The sequence below is a fragment of the Drosophila serrata genome, unplaced genomic scaffold (assembly GCF_035046125.1).
Source record: "Drosophila serrata isolate PLE 108 unplaced genomic scaffold, ASM3504612v1 contig_376, whole genome shotgun sequence".
Classification (NCBI taxonomy): Eukaryota; Metazoa; Arthropoda; class Insecta; order Diptera; family Drosophilidae; genus Drosophila; species Drosophila serrata.
Genome location: NW_028257274.1, coordinates 2,584,935 through 2,598,707, shown reverse-complemented (window position 1 = coordinate 2,598,707; position 13,773 = coordinate 2,584,935). Strand labels below are relative to the sequence as shown.

General features: G+C 39.0%; 1 protein-coding gene and 1 long non-coding RNA gene across 6 annotated transcripts in view; one reads left to right on the top strand and one right to left on the bottom strand.

The window, feature by feature from the left end:
- The window catches only part of hth (Meis homeobox homothorax), a 206,354-nt gene that overhangs the window by 45,179 nt on the left and 147,402 nt on the right, over positions 1-13,773 (top strand). For 2 of the 5 annotated variants that reach the window (XM_086839725.1, XM_086839728.1), the window contains exon 1: positions 4,079-5,306. The exons of 1 other annotated variant lie outside the window; for it this stretch is intronic. The gene's annotated coding sequence lies outside the window, so the exon portion shown is untranslated. Of the gene's footprint in view, positions 1-4,078; positions 5,307-13,773 lie in introns of those variants that run through there. 2 more of the 5 variants (XM_086839724.1, XM_086839727.1) reach the window with 1 other exon arrangement.
- Positions 1,847-4,555, bottom strand: LOC147642657 (uncharacterized). The gene is made up of 2 exons (XR_015273195.1): positions 4,076-4,555; positions 1,847-2,950 (listed from the first exon to the last, which is right to left on the bottom strand). It is a non-coding gene; the product is annotated as an uncharacterized LOC147642657 (long non-coding RNA).

Here is a 13,773-nt window from a genome sequence, read left to right as displayed (position 1 = left end):
CCCACCACTCTTCTGGTACCCCAGCTCCACAAATGCTCCATTTCTGTCGCAAAATGATGGAATTACAGGGACAAGTGCCACCTAGGTGGATCCAATGGCGTGGGAATGTGATTAGAGCACTGCATAACATGAATCACTTTCATTGATTCACAGAATGCAGGTAAATAAAGCATTTCTTTTATAAATGCTAGAAAATACTACCAATTCTTAAAATTACTTTATTTCTCTGTCACAACTAACCTTAATTATAATGTTCACTGCGATAAAATAGATATCACAGCCAACTTATCACTCAACCTCTGACTCCTTCGCACTTGGGGTATCCTAAATTTCCTGTCTGACTCCACCCACACCTGAGCTATTTTAGATCTTTATCAGACCAACAGATACGAATGTCCAATGTCGTTATGATGAAGTGGCCAAAGTCCTCAAACATAAATTTTTGCACCTAACAAATATAACCAACGCCGTGTGTCCATGTCGCCAACATGGCTATATCTGGCTGATGCCATCTGCCTGGAGGTTTTTAGGTGATGATATTTAGTTGACATCAGCCTGCCACTCGGGGTGCCACGCCCCCCTCCCCATCCATCTCTCTCTCTCTCTTAACCTTGGTTATGATGGACAGACACGCACATTGGAGGAGGTCCGAGCCCCATAGAAATCACGTGTCTCAATTGTTTTTTGGCGATTTGAATGGGCATAGGGAAAAGGGCCTGGCCACTGACTACCGAGGCATAAATTAAATTTGAATAAAAAACCAATTCGTCTTCGTTAGGCGGGGAACTAAACCGACCAACCGATCCGCCAGTTATGACATTTTGGCCTAGACCCACCGGCTAAGACGAGAACAAATGGTGAAGCGGTCAGGCTAAGTGACCGCACAACGCCCACGCAATTCGAAGGACTCAACTTGAGTTGCGAGGGGGATGGGGAAAATTGAAAATGGGTAATTGCTTAATTATGAAAATTCCCTTTGTAACGCCTGGTATGTGCGAGTGTGTGTGTGTGTGGAAAAGCGGAAAAAAGGGGCTGGGCTGCGCGGTCAGCCGCATTTTTACAAGCAATTGCCACTGCCCCGAACCATCAACCATCTGTCCAGCCTTCCTTTCTTCCTTCCCTCCTTCCCTCCATCCATCCATCCATCCATCCCGACCAGGCGGCACTCTAATTAAATTATCAAAAATTCATACTGACAGCGGTCAAGGGGATCGCGTCGAGTCCAGGGAATTCCCCCATATTGACCATACACAGGGGGAAAGAAGAGGTCCTTCGAAATTTAAAAATGATCAACTGACATTTTTATGAGATATTAGGGGGTAAATTATGTGTTCGTTTTTAATTGTAGCAAAAATTGGGTGTTGGTTTAAGGAAAAATTGTCTTCTTAAATGTAAATAAATACACTATAATGTTATAATAATTATGACACAAACTGCATTAAGAACACTAACGTTTAGTAATAAGAGTAAGTAATAAGTAATATTAGTAGTTAAATAACATTTCAAACTTCAGATTTATAATATATATTCAAATAAATTATGTATTAACTGTGAATAATTTTACAAAAAAGGAAAGTTGAGATTGCAACTATTCTTGTTCGGAGTGTCATACCTTCATAAATAAATAATTCTGTAAATTGTTTACAATGATTTTAGCTCTCTTTTTTTAAATAAAATAATGAAACTACATTTTCGCTAAGAGCGCTTGTTAGTTATTGACAGTTACAAGTTCTGACTGTCAGAACTCGATAGAAACATCTCTATACTTCAAATTATATTTAATAAATGAAATCCTTTTAATACATTTAGTATGCTTTAAATCCCCAGCTTAATAATTATCACAATATATATATAAAATCAGATTTAATTTAACTAATTTGATTATTTTTTCAATATATATTTTTCAATATCTTAGCTTATTTTTCCCAGTGCCTTGTGAGAACCCAGCTCATTAATTTGCATGTAGTTTTTTAGCTCATCCTTTGGCCGCCTGCCTGGTGACATTCATTTGCCGGCTAAATGCTTTCTGACATTGTTTAATTGCCATGGCCAGTTCGACTGGCTCTTGGCTCCTTCCTCCTTCCTCCGTACTCCTGACTCCTGACTCCTGGTTCTTGACTTCTGGCTCCTGTTTGGCAGACCGGTGGTTAACCAGGGTCCTCAGTTTGCTTATCGGCCGATGGGCGTTTGATAAATGATTGCGCCTGCAGTTTGCGCTTCAAATTCAATTTGTTTACCTTTTGCCGCGCGCAATGCAGGGGATCCCCCGAGTGTGGAGTGTCATCCGCCGCGTTGACAGCTGTCAAATATTGCGGCGGCGCTGTGAGTAAAATCGATAGGCGGACTACCAGTTGCCACTGGGGTTTTCCGCCAAGCTTTTCCTAGCACTCTCTCGCTCTTTGTGTGTTGTCTGCGCAGTGAGAAGAGGACTTGGGAGCTTCCGCTCAGCATCTTAACGGAGAGATGCTTTCGCACATATCCTTTGTTTACAATGTACAACTCCGGCAATTTGGGAGAGGAGCATGCTCTGGGCCTGCAGGACACACGTTGATGATGGGCCCGGAGCGAATTCTCCGGAGAGCAGAGCAGAGTCCTGCTGTATGTGTGTATGTGTGCGAGTGTTGAGCACAAAGTGTCAACGCGTGCTTTGGCATTCTTCTACGGCGTTTTTTTTTTTATTCTGGTGTGCCCCCACAGTTCCAGAGGACTCACCAGGACTCTCAGCATCATCCCGGCCGGGCATATGGCAATCGATGGGCACATTGGCAACGCTCAGTTGTATAAATATTTTATTTATGCAAAAATCCCATCTGTTGTACCTCCAGCAAGGGGCTCAGCCGGGTTGTCCTTATCCTTATCCTTATCAACGAAGGGTTCGCTTTGCGTGGGTGTGTTTCTATCAAGCGGGAGAGGGGTTGCAATTGCAACATTACGTTTTATTGTGCGTCATCTAGGTGAAGGGGGAAAATTCTATTAATATTTTAAGGGTATCCAGGAAAGGCCCATTCGCATTTCCACTATTAATGCAAACTAGAATTGAATTTGTTAGGGTTTTCTATCGATGAATAAAATATTTGCTAAGAAGGGCTTATAAATAAATGAATGTTTCAATTAATTTAACACACAGAGAAATTAAAAAAGAAGGGGGATCAGTTAAAATATATCATTAAATTAATAAATAAGAGGGTATGCGGAAATTCGTGTTTTTAATATAAATAGTGTTAAATAAATAAAAAAGAAAAAAATAAAAACAATTTTGTTGAAAAATCAAAGCTTAAAAATCGCATAACTAAGCCAAAAAAGCTCTAAATTTTAAAACGGAAAACAGTACAATGTTAGTTTTCATTAGGTTAATAATCATTTGATCAATTTCTGACCATTTTAACGGTAACCCCTTAAAATATATTAAAAATATTTGACAATTTTTGTTTTCTTTCTTACAGATCGATTAGGCTTTTCATGCTGATCAAGAATATATATGATTTATAGGGTCGGAAATGACTCCTTCATAGAGTAACAAGCTTCGGACTAAAATTATTATACTCTTCAAATACATAGAAAGATCGCTTTTAACTGTATAATTTCTTGCTGTTTATAAGATATGGTTTTTATACCTTTTAAGAAATTTTTATCTAGATTGTATTTTTAAAAGGAATTGAATTTGTAATATATTGTAAAATTTTGTTTAATACAAAATACACTTATAAAGACTAAAATAACAGATTTTTTGACAACTAAAAAGGCGAATTAATAAGCAGTTCTAAATGTATATTATTTCTTTAAATCTTTTGAATATCTTCCGAATATATTTTAGAGTATTTCCAAGTTCGTGTTAAGAAATCTCAACTTTTCCCTTGGAGCTTTTTATTGTTTTCGGTTTTAGACGCAGCAGCCGCTGCCAAAAGGAGAGAATGTTTTGGCCGTGTGGGGTACCGAGGGGCGGGCGGGGAAGGGGGTTTTTATGGCTGGCAATGGGGGGAGAGCGGGAGGACGATGCCGGGTGAGGGTACGTGAAACACCGTGCATTCGCTGGTCGGGTTGAAAACTATCCTGTGCCGTGCGCTTTGATGCTCACTTCACTTTTCCACGCTGGGTGGCACTGTGTCTTTGCTACTCTTTTTTTTGTTTTCGCCCATTTTCTTTGGCCGAAAAGTTTTAGAGATGCTTTCGCCGTGCGCACGGTGACTGTGTGTGTGCGTGTGTGGTTCGATGGCGGCAACGTTTTTGGTCCTTGATTTTGGTGCGAGTTTGGGTTTGGGTTTTCGCTGATGGGAGATGCTGTGAGATTTTGGCTTTTGTCGCTCTCTCTTTGACAAAACGCAACGCAACTCAACGCGACGCGACGCGACGTGGAGCTCCTCTTGGCCAGGCTCAATCACAAAAATAAATAAATAAATAATACAACTAAAAACGTGAAAAAATAAAATAAAAAAAACATAAAAATTGCTAAAAATATAAAATGAGCTAGAGTTTTGCCAAATAAAAAATCTTTTGCGATAACAACTATTATCTCTGGTTGGCCTGAAAAATCGTTGGGAGTCGCGAGTTTAGAAATTTCGAGTGCGTGTGTGTGTGTGCGGGAAAGGAGACAGGAGAAAGGACATCGCGTCGCCATCTTAGACGCGTTTTGTTGTCGCTATCGCCGCCACGTTGTCATCGGTGCTCCTCATCCTTGTGGATGCTCCTCAACTTCAGGATAACTATATGTCCTAGAGGATGGCGCAGGCTCTAGGACTTGTCCCGTAATTACCAATAGAAAGTGTTAAACGGAATAAACCGCCAGCGGTGGAAAGCGGGAGTCCTGTAGACTTTATCCCGTAGGCCCCCCCTCCGGAAAATCCCCCATTTCCCTCCTTTAGAAATTCCCACAGTGTTTTAGTTGCACTCTCTCTCTCGCTCGCTCGCTCGCTGGCTCTCTCACTCTCTCCCTCGCGTGACTTCTCCCCGGTCTCGCTCTCACGAACTGTCACTCTCGCAGGACCTCGAAATCTCTCGTTACGTTCTCTCTCTCCTGACTCTCTTTGCGTGACATGTTTATGTTTTGGCCACCAACGGTGCTCTCTGCTGCCAATTTTGACAGCTCCAACTGTCAGTTGACAGTGGCACAAATCGGGGAAATTGTGTGCAAAAACATTGTTGACAAACACAATGTAAAGGTGCAGTGAAGTGGATTTACAAAGCAGAAAACCAAGACTCTCTCAAATCACTTAATGGTTCCTAGTTGATACTAAACTGATACAAAGAAAGGCCAAACAAAGGTGCATGGAAGCTCTGGGACACAGGCTGGTGGATTGGTAAATTGATTGGTAAGTAAAAGGATAGGAAAAGCTTATGTGGGTTAAAAGGGTTTATGAAAATTAAATATTAGCAAGATTTTTATGTTGAAAAATCTATCAATTATTCTTGCTGATATTCTTTAAAACTTAAGATTTTAAAAAGTCTTCTGAATGTTTATATGTAAAAAAGAGGTTTATAAAAAATTAAACATCAGTGTGATTTTTGTATTTAAAATACTAAACATAATGCCAAATAGCTTGGTATTTAAAAAATTTGTCCCCTGTTAAAATACCAAATAAAGTACCAAATAGATTTATAAATATAATCTCTTTTTATTACTATATCCGTTGAAGTAATCTCATATGCACATAAGAGATAGTTAAACGAGGATCATAAATTGGGAGTTATGGGTACGAGCTTTTCCAGAAAGTACTTCTTTTCGTACAGCATCCTTAAGTCTATAAGGAATATAGTATTTATGCCAACTTTTCAATTTTATCTTCTTTTAATATATTTTCCAACCATAATCTTTTTAAGGAGACATTTCCTACTTTACATACCCTTTTCCCTAGAATACTCCATTTAAAATTCATCCTAAACCCCAAATTAACTCTCATTGTGCTCAACAAATCATTGACATTTCATTATTGGCTAAGAAATCTAATATCATTATGAAAACCAAAGTCAAATCGAGCAACCTTTCCGCATAATTGCCTCTAAAGTCGCAAGTCAAGTCTGGACCACCCACATTATCTAATATTTATCATAGCCAATCCTCCCTTCGCATTGCAGAATATAATTTGGTTGGACCACGACTGGGCCATGCTGACAATTTTAAATCAATTTGCTTATTACAAAATGCCATCGAGAGATCCCAAGGCGCCGGGATCCGATGGTGCAATGCAAACACGCAAATATGCAAATGCTGAATGAAAGCCAAAATGCAAGCCAGAATGCCAAAATGTCGAATACAACACAACACACACAGATACGCAAATACATAATCTATTTAATTAAAACTCTATTATTAGCATTTATTAAGTATGCAATGTGACAGAGAAGTCTCCGTGTGGAAAGAGAACAATTTTCTGCATGACCATTTGACAGGCGAGAGACATTTGTCAACGGAAAATTCATTATTTTAATTAACTTTCTCTTCAACAAAAAATCAGATTATTTTGGAGGGAAAGTACAGTAAAAAAAGGGAGTAAAGTTAAGGCTAGGAAACAACTATGGCTTAATATTTATAATACTTTATTGTTTTTTAAAGAATTTTTCTTAAAAGAAAGTTTAGTTGTTCATTTTTTACTGTAATTGTTTTATATTCGGTTCCTTTTGCTTGCTTATTGTTTTTGTTTCCAACCATTTTCCTGCAACTACCACTTGCAGTGCCTTGACAGGGGCCAAACTCGCAGAAAAACAAAAAACCATACCAAACCGCTGCTTGTGCTGTCCTTTATCCTGCTAAATCGCATTACTAGCCTGTCATGTGAAATGTCAACCGTAAAGCGTCCGTTGATTGTTAATTTCACTTTTATTACCACGCCATCGCAGTGGCTGTAGATGTTGCTCCTGTTGTTGCCGCCATCGTCATCATCATCATCCTCATCGTTGTGGATCGCCACATTGTCCGCCATTGGCTTTGCCTTTTTGTCGCCGCTCTTTTGAAGGACCTCCGATGGCAAAGTCAAGCTCTAAATGGGCATACAGTTTCGGTTCAGCTCAGTTCAGTTGTTAACCAACCAGCCAGCCAGCCTGGATGACTTTCAGTTGCAGTTTTTGGCCACGGCACCTGGGGGCCTTTTTGGCCAAAAAGAGATGACAACAGGCGAGTGGAGAAAGATTGGCAGGTTAAAGCCGGGCATTTGTCCATTGTTTTTGGCCATTTCGAGTGGGCCATCTGTTGTAGTGGGTGATAATCGAAATGGATTATGGTTTTCTCCGGATTTGGTGGGGATCTCATTTCGCCCAGAGACATGACATTGGAAAGCAGGTGGTGAAAGGGTGAAATCTTGAGGAAAACAATTGAAGTAAAAGGATGCTTTTATGCTTTGCTGTCTATTACTTGAAAGCTTCTGCTTATTGTTTATAAATATTGTTTTTAAATGCATCAATTTTTTTGTTTCATAAATAACAAGTAAGATTATTTAAGTCTCTTAAAAAGGCGCGTTATTAATCAATATTAATTATTAACCTGATCTCCAATATATTTGCAGGCACTGCAATTTTAATAAGTTTATTATATTCAAACCAATTATTTCAAATGCTTTAAATTCCCTTTAAATCTGATTGGCTCGTAAAGGGTTATTAGCTCTAATGAATCCGTTTGTGTTGATGACAATGTGTCACCTGTTACACTTGACTCTTTGTCCAACTCTGGCCCCGGCAATCAAGTCACAATGGCCACATATTCAAGGGAAACGAAGAGTCACCACCATAAGCATTTGGTCAATTGTCTCGTTTACAAATTGCTCCAAGAACAACCGAGCTCATTTTCATAAATGCAACGCCAACTGGTTGCACGTGGCATGTGCAACTGGAAACATTCAGCATTCCCAGGCTACCCGATCCAGCGCCATTATCTAGTAACTATTTTTCTCTTACTACGGTTGAACACTAAAAGAAAATTCGGTCAAGGATAGTAAAACGATTTTATAGTTCAAAAAGAGATCTTTCTTAGATGATTTTATATGTCTTAATGAATAGGTAATAGTAACTAGATCTTATTAAAAATGTAAACTATGGTACTATTAATTGGGTGGATGGTCACACATCCTTGCATTTTTAGAGCCTTGGTCACACTACAGTTTCCGTTTAAGGAAGAAAGCTTCCATGACAAAATGTTACTCACATATAAAAACCCTCTCAAAATCAGCAGAATATTAGTGTGTGATTATTTTTCTCAGTGCCTGTACCCATATCCCTCCCCCCGTCACACACCCACCTACAGCGTCTGTCACTGGCTATTCCCAAAGGTGAAAACAAAGTGATTATACTTAGCTATTGTTCCGACTGCTCGGAAGGTGAGCCGTGGGACTTGGCCAGGGAGTTTTGCGTGCCCGGGAGCGGGGCAGTTTATTAATTGAAATGTTAGTGCCGTAGCAGAAAAGCAGCACCAGCAGCACCAGAGTAGAGTCTTAAATAATAGATTCGTATCGAGAATTGCGGCCAAAACGATATGGTTGCAGATACATGGAAGTCAGATATTTGATGCTCATTAAGTTAAGTGGTTTTAGTTTTACCCCCAACACCTAAGTTCCTCCCCGTGCAATTTATGTTTCATAGTTTTTCTTTTGCTTTTTCTCTTAGGACTGGAGGATTGTACTAAACGAAAAGTGCGTTAAGATTTAATTGGAATATCTTGTATTTAATTAGAAGGATGGGCTTAGAAACTATATACTATATGTTTTGATTTATTTAAATCTCTAAATAATTATAAAATGAAGTCAAAGTATAGCTGTATAGCTTTTCCTTCCAGTGTCGCCTCAAAGAGTCGGCTCCACAAAGAGGTTTTTCCGAAGATGAATCGCTGGTCATTTGTTTGGAATTCACCAGTGTGTCACCGCAGTGGGTCGAACCTATACCCCGATTCCGATATTCTTTGGGCATTAGCCGGAGATTCCCAGATTCGTGACTTTTGTGGCCTTTGTCTCTTCAAAGATCCCCAATGGGATCTTTCTTTCGGTGTTTTTTGTGTAAGGTGCACATTAGTAGTAATTTTTAATGGTTTACTTTTCGGTTTTTTGTTCGCGGAGGCTGTGAACGGTTTTTTATTTAAATTCGTTGTCGTTGTCTTCTCTACGATTTTAGTGGTTTATTATTTAAATGAGCCTCGGGTTTTTGGTTCTTTCTGTGAGTTGGCTTTTTGGTTTGTGGCTTTCGGGTCTTGGCTTTTTGTTTGCCCTTCGAGGCTCAGATTGTTCGCTGTTCGAATTTAATCAATTTGATTTATTTTCCTCTTTCATATTGTGTGTTGAAAATATTGTTCGAACGCATAGTCTCCAGTCCGCCCATCCATACTCCATTCCATATAAACCATATCGTATGGTTTTCTACACGTGTTTCTGGGGGGAGGCATTAACATAAGCAGCTGAGGGTTTTAGATATTTTCTATCTTCCCCCAAAAACCTTTGTAAAGATAGACGACATTTTAGAAAAGATTTCGATTTTCAATGCTCCAAAGAGATTGCATTTCTTCATGTCAAGATTTATGGCTTTCTTTGAGCTTCTTTGGTGCTGACATCAAAGATATACAAGTAATTGGATATGTCCTAAAGAGGTTTTTGGTATTAACTTTACAAAAACAAGGTCTTATCATTCATTCACTATTAAAAAGTTAAAAGAAAACTTGTGCCTAATACTTAACTGCAGGAAATTAGAAATAATTCCTTCAGCTACTTGTTTTTTTTTATAGCTTTATCACACTTAATTACAAAATCAACAAACTTGGTTAGACTGGTCTTGATTAATTTCTGTAATAAAAATGTAATATTCTTGTTTACTCAAGGCTAGCATTAAGCTAATAAATAAGTCGTAAACTTTTGCAAATTACGCTTCAAATGTAAGCAAATGTTTTAACACGAGGTATTTTTAAAGATACTTAAATTTAAGTGTAAATGTTTTTTTTAAGCGCTTTTAAGAAATTAAACCACTAGTTTCTTATCAAATTAAGCAGCTGCAAGTAAGAGCATTAAATTTGATATCAAAGAGCTTGGCTTTTAATGTCATGAGCTCAATAGAAATGTTAGCTAGCTGGTTCCATTATAAGATAAAGTTTAAGTAGTATAATTATTAAGGAAAATACACTTTAAGAGAGTTTTTTATGCAATATTTATTGATTTTATAATTAAATATTACAATGAAATATTCTGGGAATGGAGAGTCCTTACTTTACCCATCATTCTCATCAAGTTTCATGCTCCTTTGACATCTTCTCGTTATGTGCAATCTTTTGGCTTATCAATGGCAAACTAACAAGCCTAAGCAGCTACCAGCACCAAGGGGATAACACGAAAAAGTTATCTTTATGGCCAGAATGCAATCGAAGGAGCCAGAGGAGAGGTGCATGACGACGACCACACCCCAGTTTTGGAGTCTGCAACAAGTCAGCCCACTTTGGTTGATGAGAAATTACATTTGAACTGCGAGCAGCAGATGCCAATCTTATTAATGTTGTTAGTAGTTTCTGGCCATGCCAATGCCTTGTCGACTAGCCAACATTTTTGCATGCAACTGGCAAAACATCCCATTGCCATTCCCATTCCCCTCCACCGACCAGCCCGAAATGTATCAAATTTCAATGCACAATCATCACAATCAAAAATAAAAATTCTGAAATCAACTTTTTGCTCCCTCTTGTGTCCCCCCTCAAGTTGAATTTGTTGCTTGCTGTGGTCCCTGGCTTTATTCTGTGGATTGTGCAGTTCAAGCCTCACACTTGGCATTTGCTGGGATCTCTGTGTTGTTGGTAATATAAGATACGAAATCAAAAATACATCATTGCCAACAAGCAAAGGCGCAGAGGCTACAACCACAGATATTCTGAGAGAGTTTGTCTGAAAAAATTATTGTTATTCAATTGGGATATATGTTTTTGAAGCATCAAATTGTTTTTAATATTTTAAATGATAGTAAGAGTAAATAGCGATTGTTCTGGAGTAAGATGAGTAGCTCAAATGGTCTTGAAAGACCATCTTGGTCAAAATTGTTTCTTTATATTACTTATTTGTTATTTCTAATAAGCTAAATTCGAAATTTAACCATAATAAGTCAAGTCAAACGTCTATAAAACCTATTATAGTAACTCTTTAAGATAATCTTCTAAGCAGACGCCAAAAAGTAGGCCATACTTTTGTCTAGCTAACTACCAGGCATGACAAGGTCTTGAAACAGTTCTTGAAAACAAGCTTACATTTCTTGAAACCCTACAAAATTAATATAAAATGTATGTAATGTAATGTAATATAATTCTAAAATCAATTATGAGTTTTAATTGTATTTTCTCCCTGTGCATTTCGCCTTTAGAGTTAAAGTCCAGCTTAAGCAGCTCCATTCTGCATTCCCCGTTCCTTGTCCCATGTCCCCAGTCCCATGTCCGCAATGTCCAGTGCCAGTTTTTCAGATCTCCTTGGATCGGAGGTCCGCTTTGGTCCCCGTTGGCCAAGAGTTGTTGCAAAGCCACGCTGATTGTATGCATGTTTCGCTTTTCTTTTCGCCGCGCGCTAAATGAAGTAAGCAAACGTTGATTACATGGCCTCAAGTGTGCGCCTCCAAGAGAGGATTGCACGGATCGGAGGAGGAGTTGGAGGAGACTCCAGGCAGCCACAGACCTCGTCCTCATCCTCATCCTCATCCTCATCGTCGTCGTTTTTAATGATGACTTCAAATGAGACGCTGTTTATACGTTTTTCATGCAGATACAGCCAATCTGCTGACTTTGGCCAAAAAGGCCTGGCCATAATAGACTTGATTTTTGTCTGATTAAACGAATGTTTGTGGTAACACCCCTCCACCGTCTGCACCCCCCCTGGAAGTGTGTTAATTTTTAATTAGAGTTGTACTGTTATTTGTTGTTGCTGTTGTTGTCTGCCAGGCTGATCAGGCTCAAAAGGGTTAAGAATGCAATTGACTTTGGCTCGCCCTCTTGACTTCACACGGCCGCCACAGCACAAATTTGCAAATGCAACGAGACACGAGTCCCCGGGTTATGCAGAAGGAGTTTTTGGGGGCAAAATACACTGGGGGACCGGATTTTATAGAATTTTTTGAAAAATAATTATAGAATTTAGTGAATGAAGTCAGGAACTATTAAGGGAACTCTATACAAAGGACATATGTCATTTAAAACCCCCTTAAAAGTATAGTTTTAGCTAAGGAAGCTTTCTTTTTGAGGCACACATTTTCCAGCTTTAGCTTAGTATTTTTTTCGAGTGTTGCAAATCTTAGGGACAACATCGAGTGGCCTTAAAAGGTGCGGGCCCCAACGGCAGCATCAACGACAACCTCCTCTTTACAACTAACATGTTCTTAATTACAACGAAACGCCGAAGGTGAAGTCGAAAGGTGCAGGCCTGCACCTTGATTCAATTCGATTCGTTTCAATTCGGTTCTACTTTGATCTGTATGGTACTTCCTTTCCCACTATTCCCCTCTCTCTCTTGGCCAGTATTATTATTATTATTATTGGTCACTTCACTTCTGGCCATGATATGCAAATAAATAAATAGGAAACTCTTGGGGGAACTCCAGCAATTGACAAGCTCATAAACTCACAAGCTCGCGCCCCTCAAAAGGAAACTCAATCTGCTACAAACATGGATGCAAATGAAAATGCAATCATATTTTATGTATGATCCAGCAACAACAACAAAAAATAAATAGAAAAAAATCAAACAAAATAATAGGCGAAAAAAAGGAAACACAAAACCTGAGACTCTCTTGCTCACATGAGGTTTGTTGGGAGACTGGACCGCAGATGTTTTGGCCATTTCAGAGCGGGTGTCTCCAGGGTCCAGGAGAAGCATTAATCACAATTACCAGCTGATGTCATAATGTAACTCCAAGGAGTCCACAGACCAAGCAAATTGAACTTCAAATGAGTTGTTGTTCTATGAGAAAACCAAAGATAAACGATAGATAGGTAGACTGCAAGACATGTTATCATTAGTGTTTATGTTTCTAAATGGGCAATAACATTATCATTATGTATATAAAGCATGGTCATTGTATTTACCATATTGAAATAATATATTATAAATACGATTAAAAACAACTTCCCTATTATTTGCATAACCTAATTAATATTACCTTAAGTCACCCTGTTTTTTGGTGTATTTCTTTTTAACCCATTCTCGCCAGGTAAATGCAAATGCATTGGCCATGACCACTTCACATATACCTCTCCCCTCCACTCCCCTGGCCACTCTCTCTCTCCTCTCTCCTAACCCTCCTACTCCAGCGAAGACAACAGCGAAGGTGTTAAGTTATGGCACAGTCTGCAGCCACACAGCTGGGCATCCAATTTGGCCCACCACAGGCTATATCCCCGACATTCCTCTGGGCCCCCTCTTTGTCTCCTCCTCCGGTGGTGGTGGTGGTGGTGGTGGTGGTGGTGTTGTCCACCTCCAACTCCTTTTGGGGCAGAAATTAAGCATCAGCATCACATTTCACATTTGCCATTTGGCGTGTGTGTTCGGAGGTGCATTCCAATGGCTCTGGGTGGTTTCAATGCTGTCACAAAATGCACTGAACAAAAAAGTATAGGGTATTTTTAAGGAGAAATATTATAAAAAATAGAATTTGTCGAGTTAATCCAGCCATGTCCGTCTGTCCGTTAACTATCAGTAATTATCTGTGATCAGTAAGTATCAATGAACATTAATTAACTATGATCAGTAAGTATCAATGACCAGTAAGTAACTTTGAACATTAAGTAACTATGATCAGTAAATAACTCTGAACAGTAAGTAGCTAAAAACATTAAGAAACTATGATCAC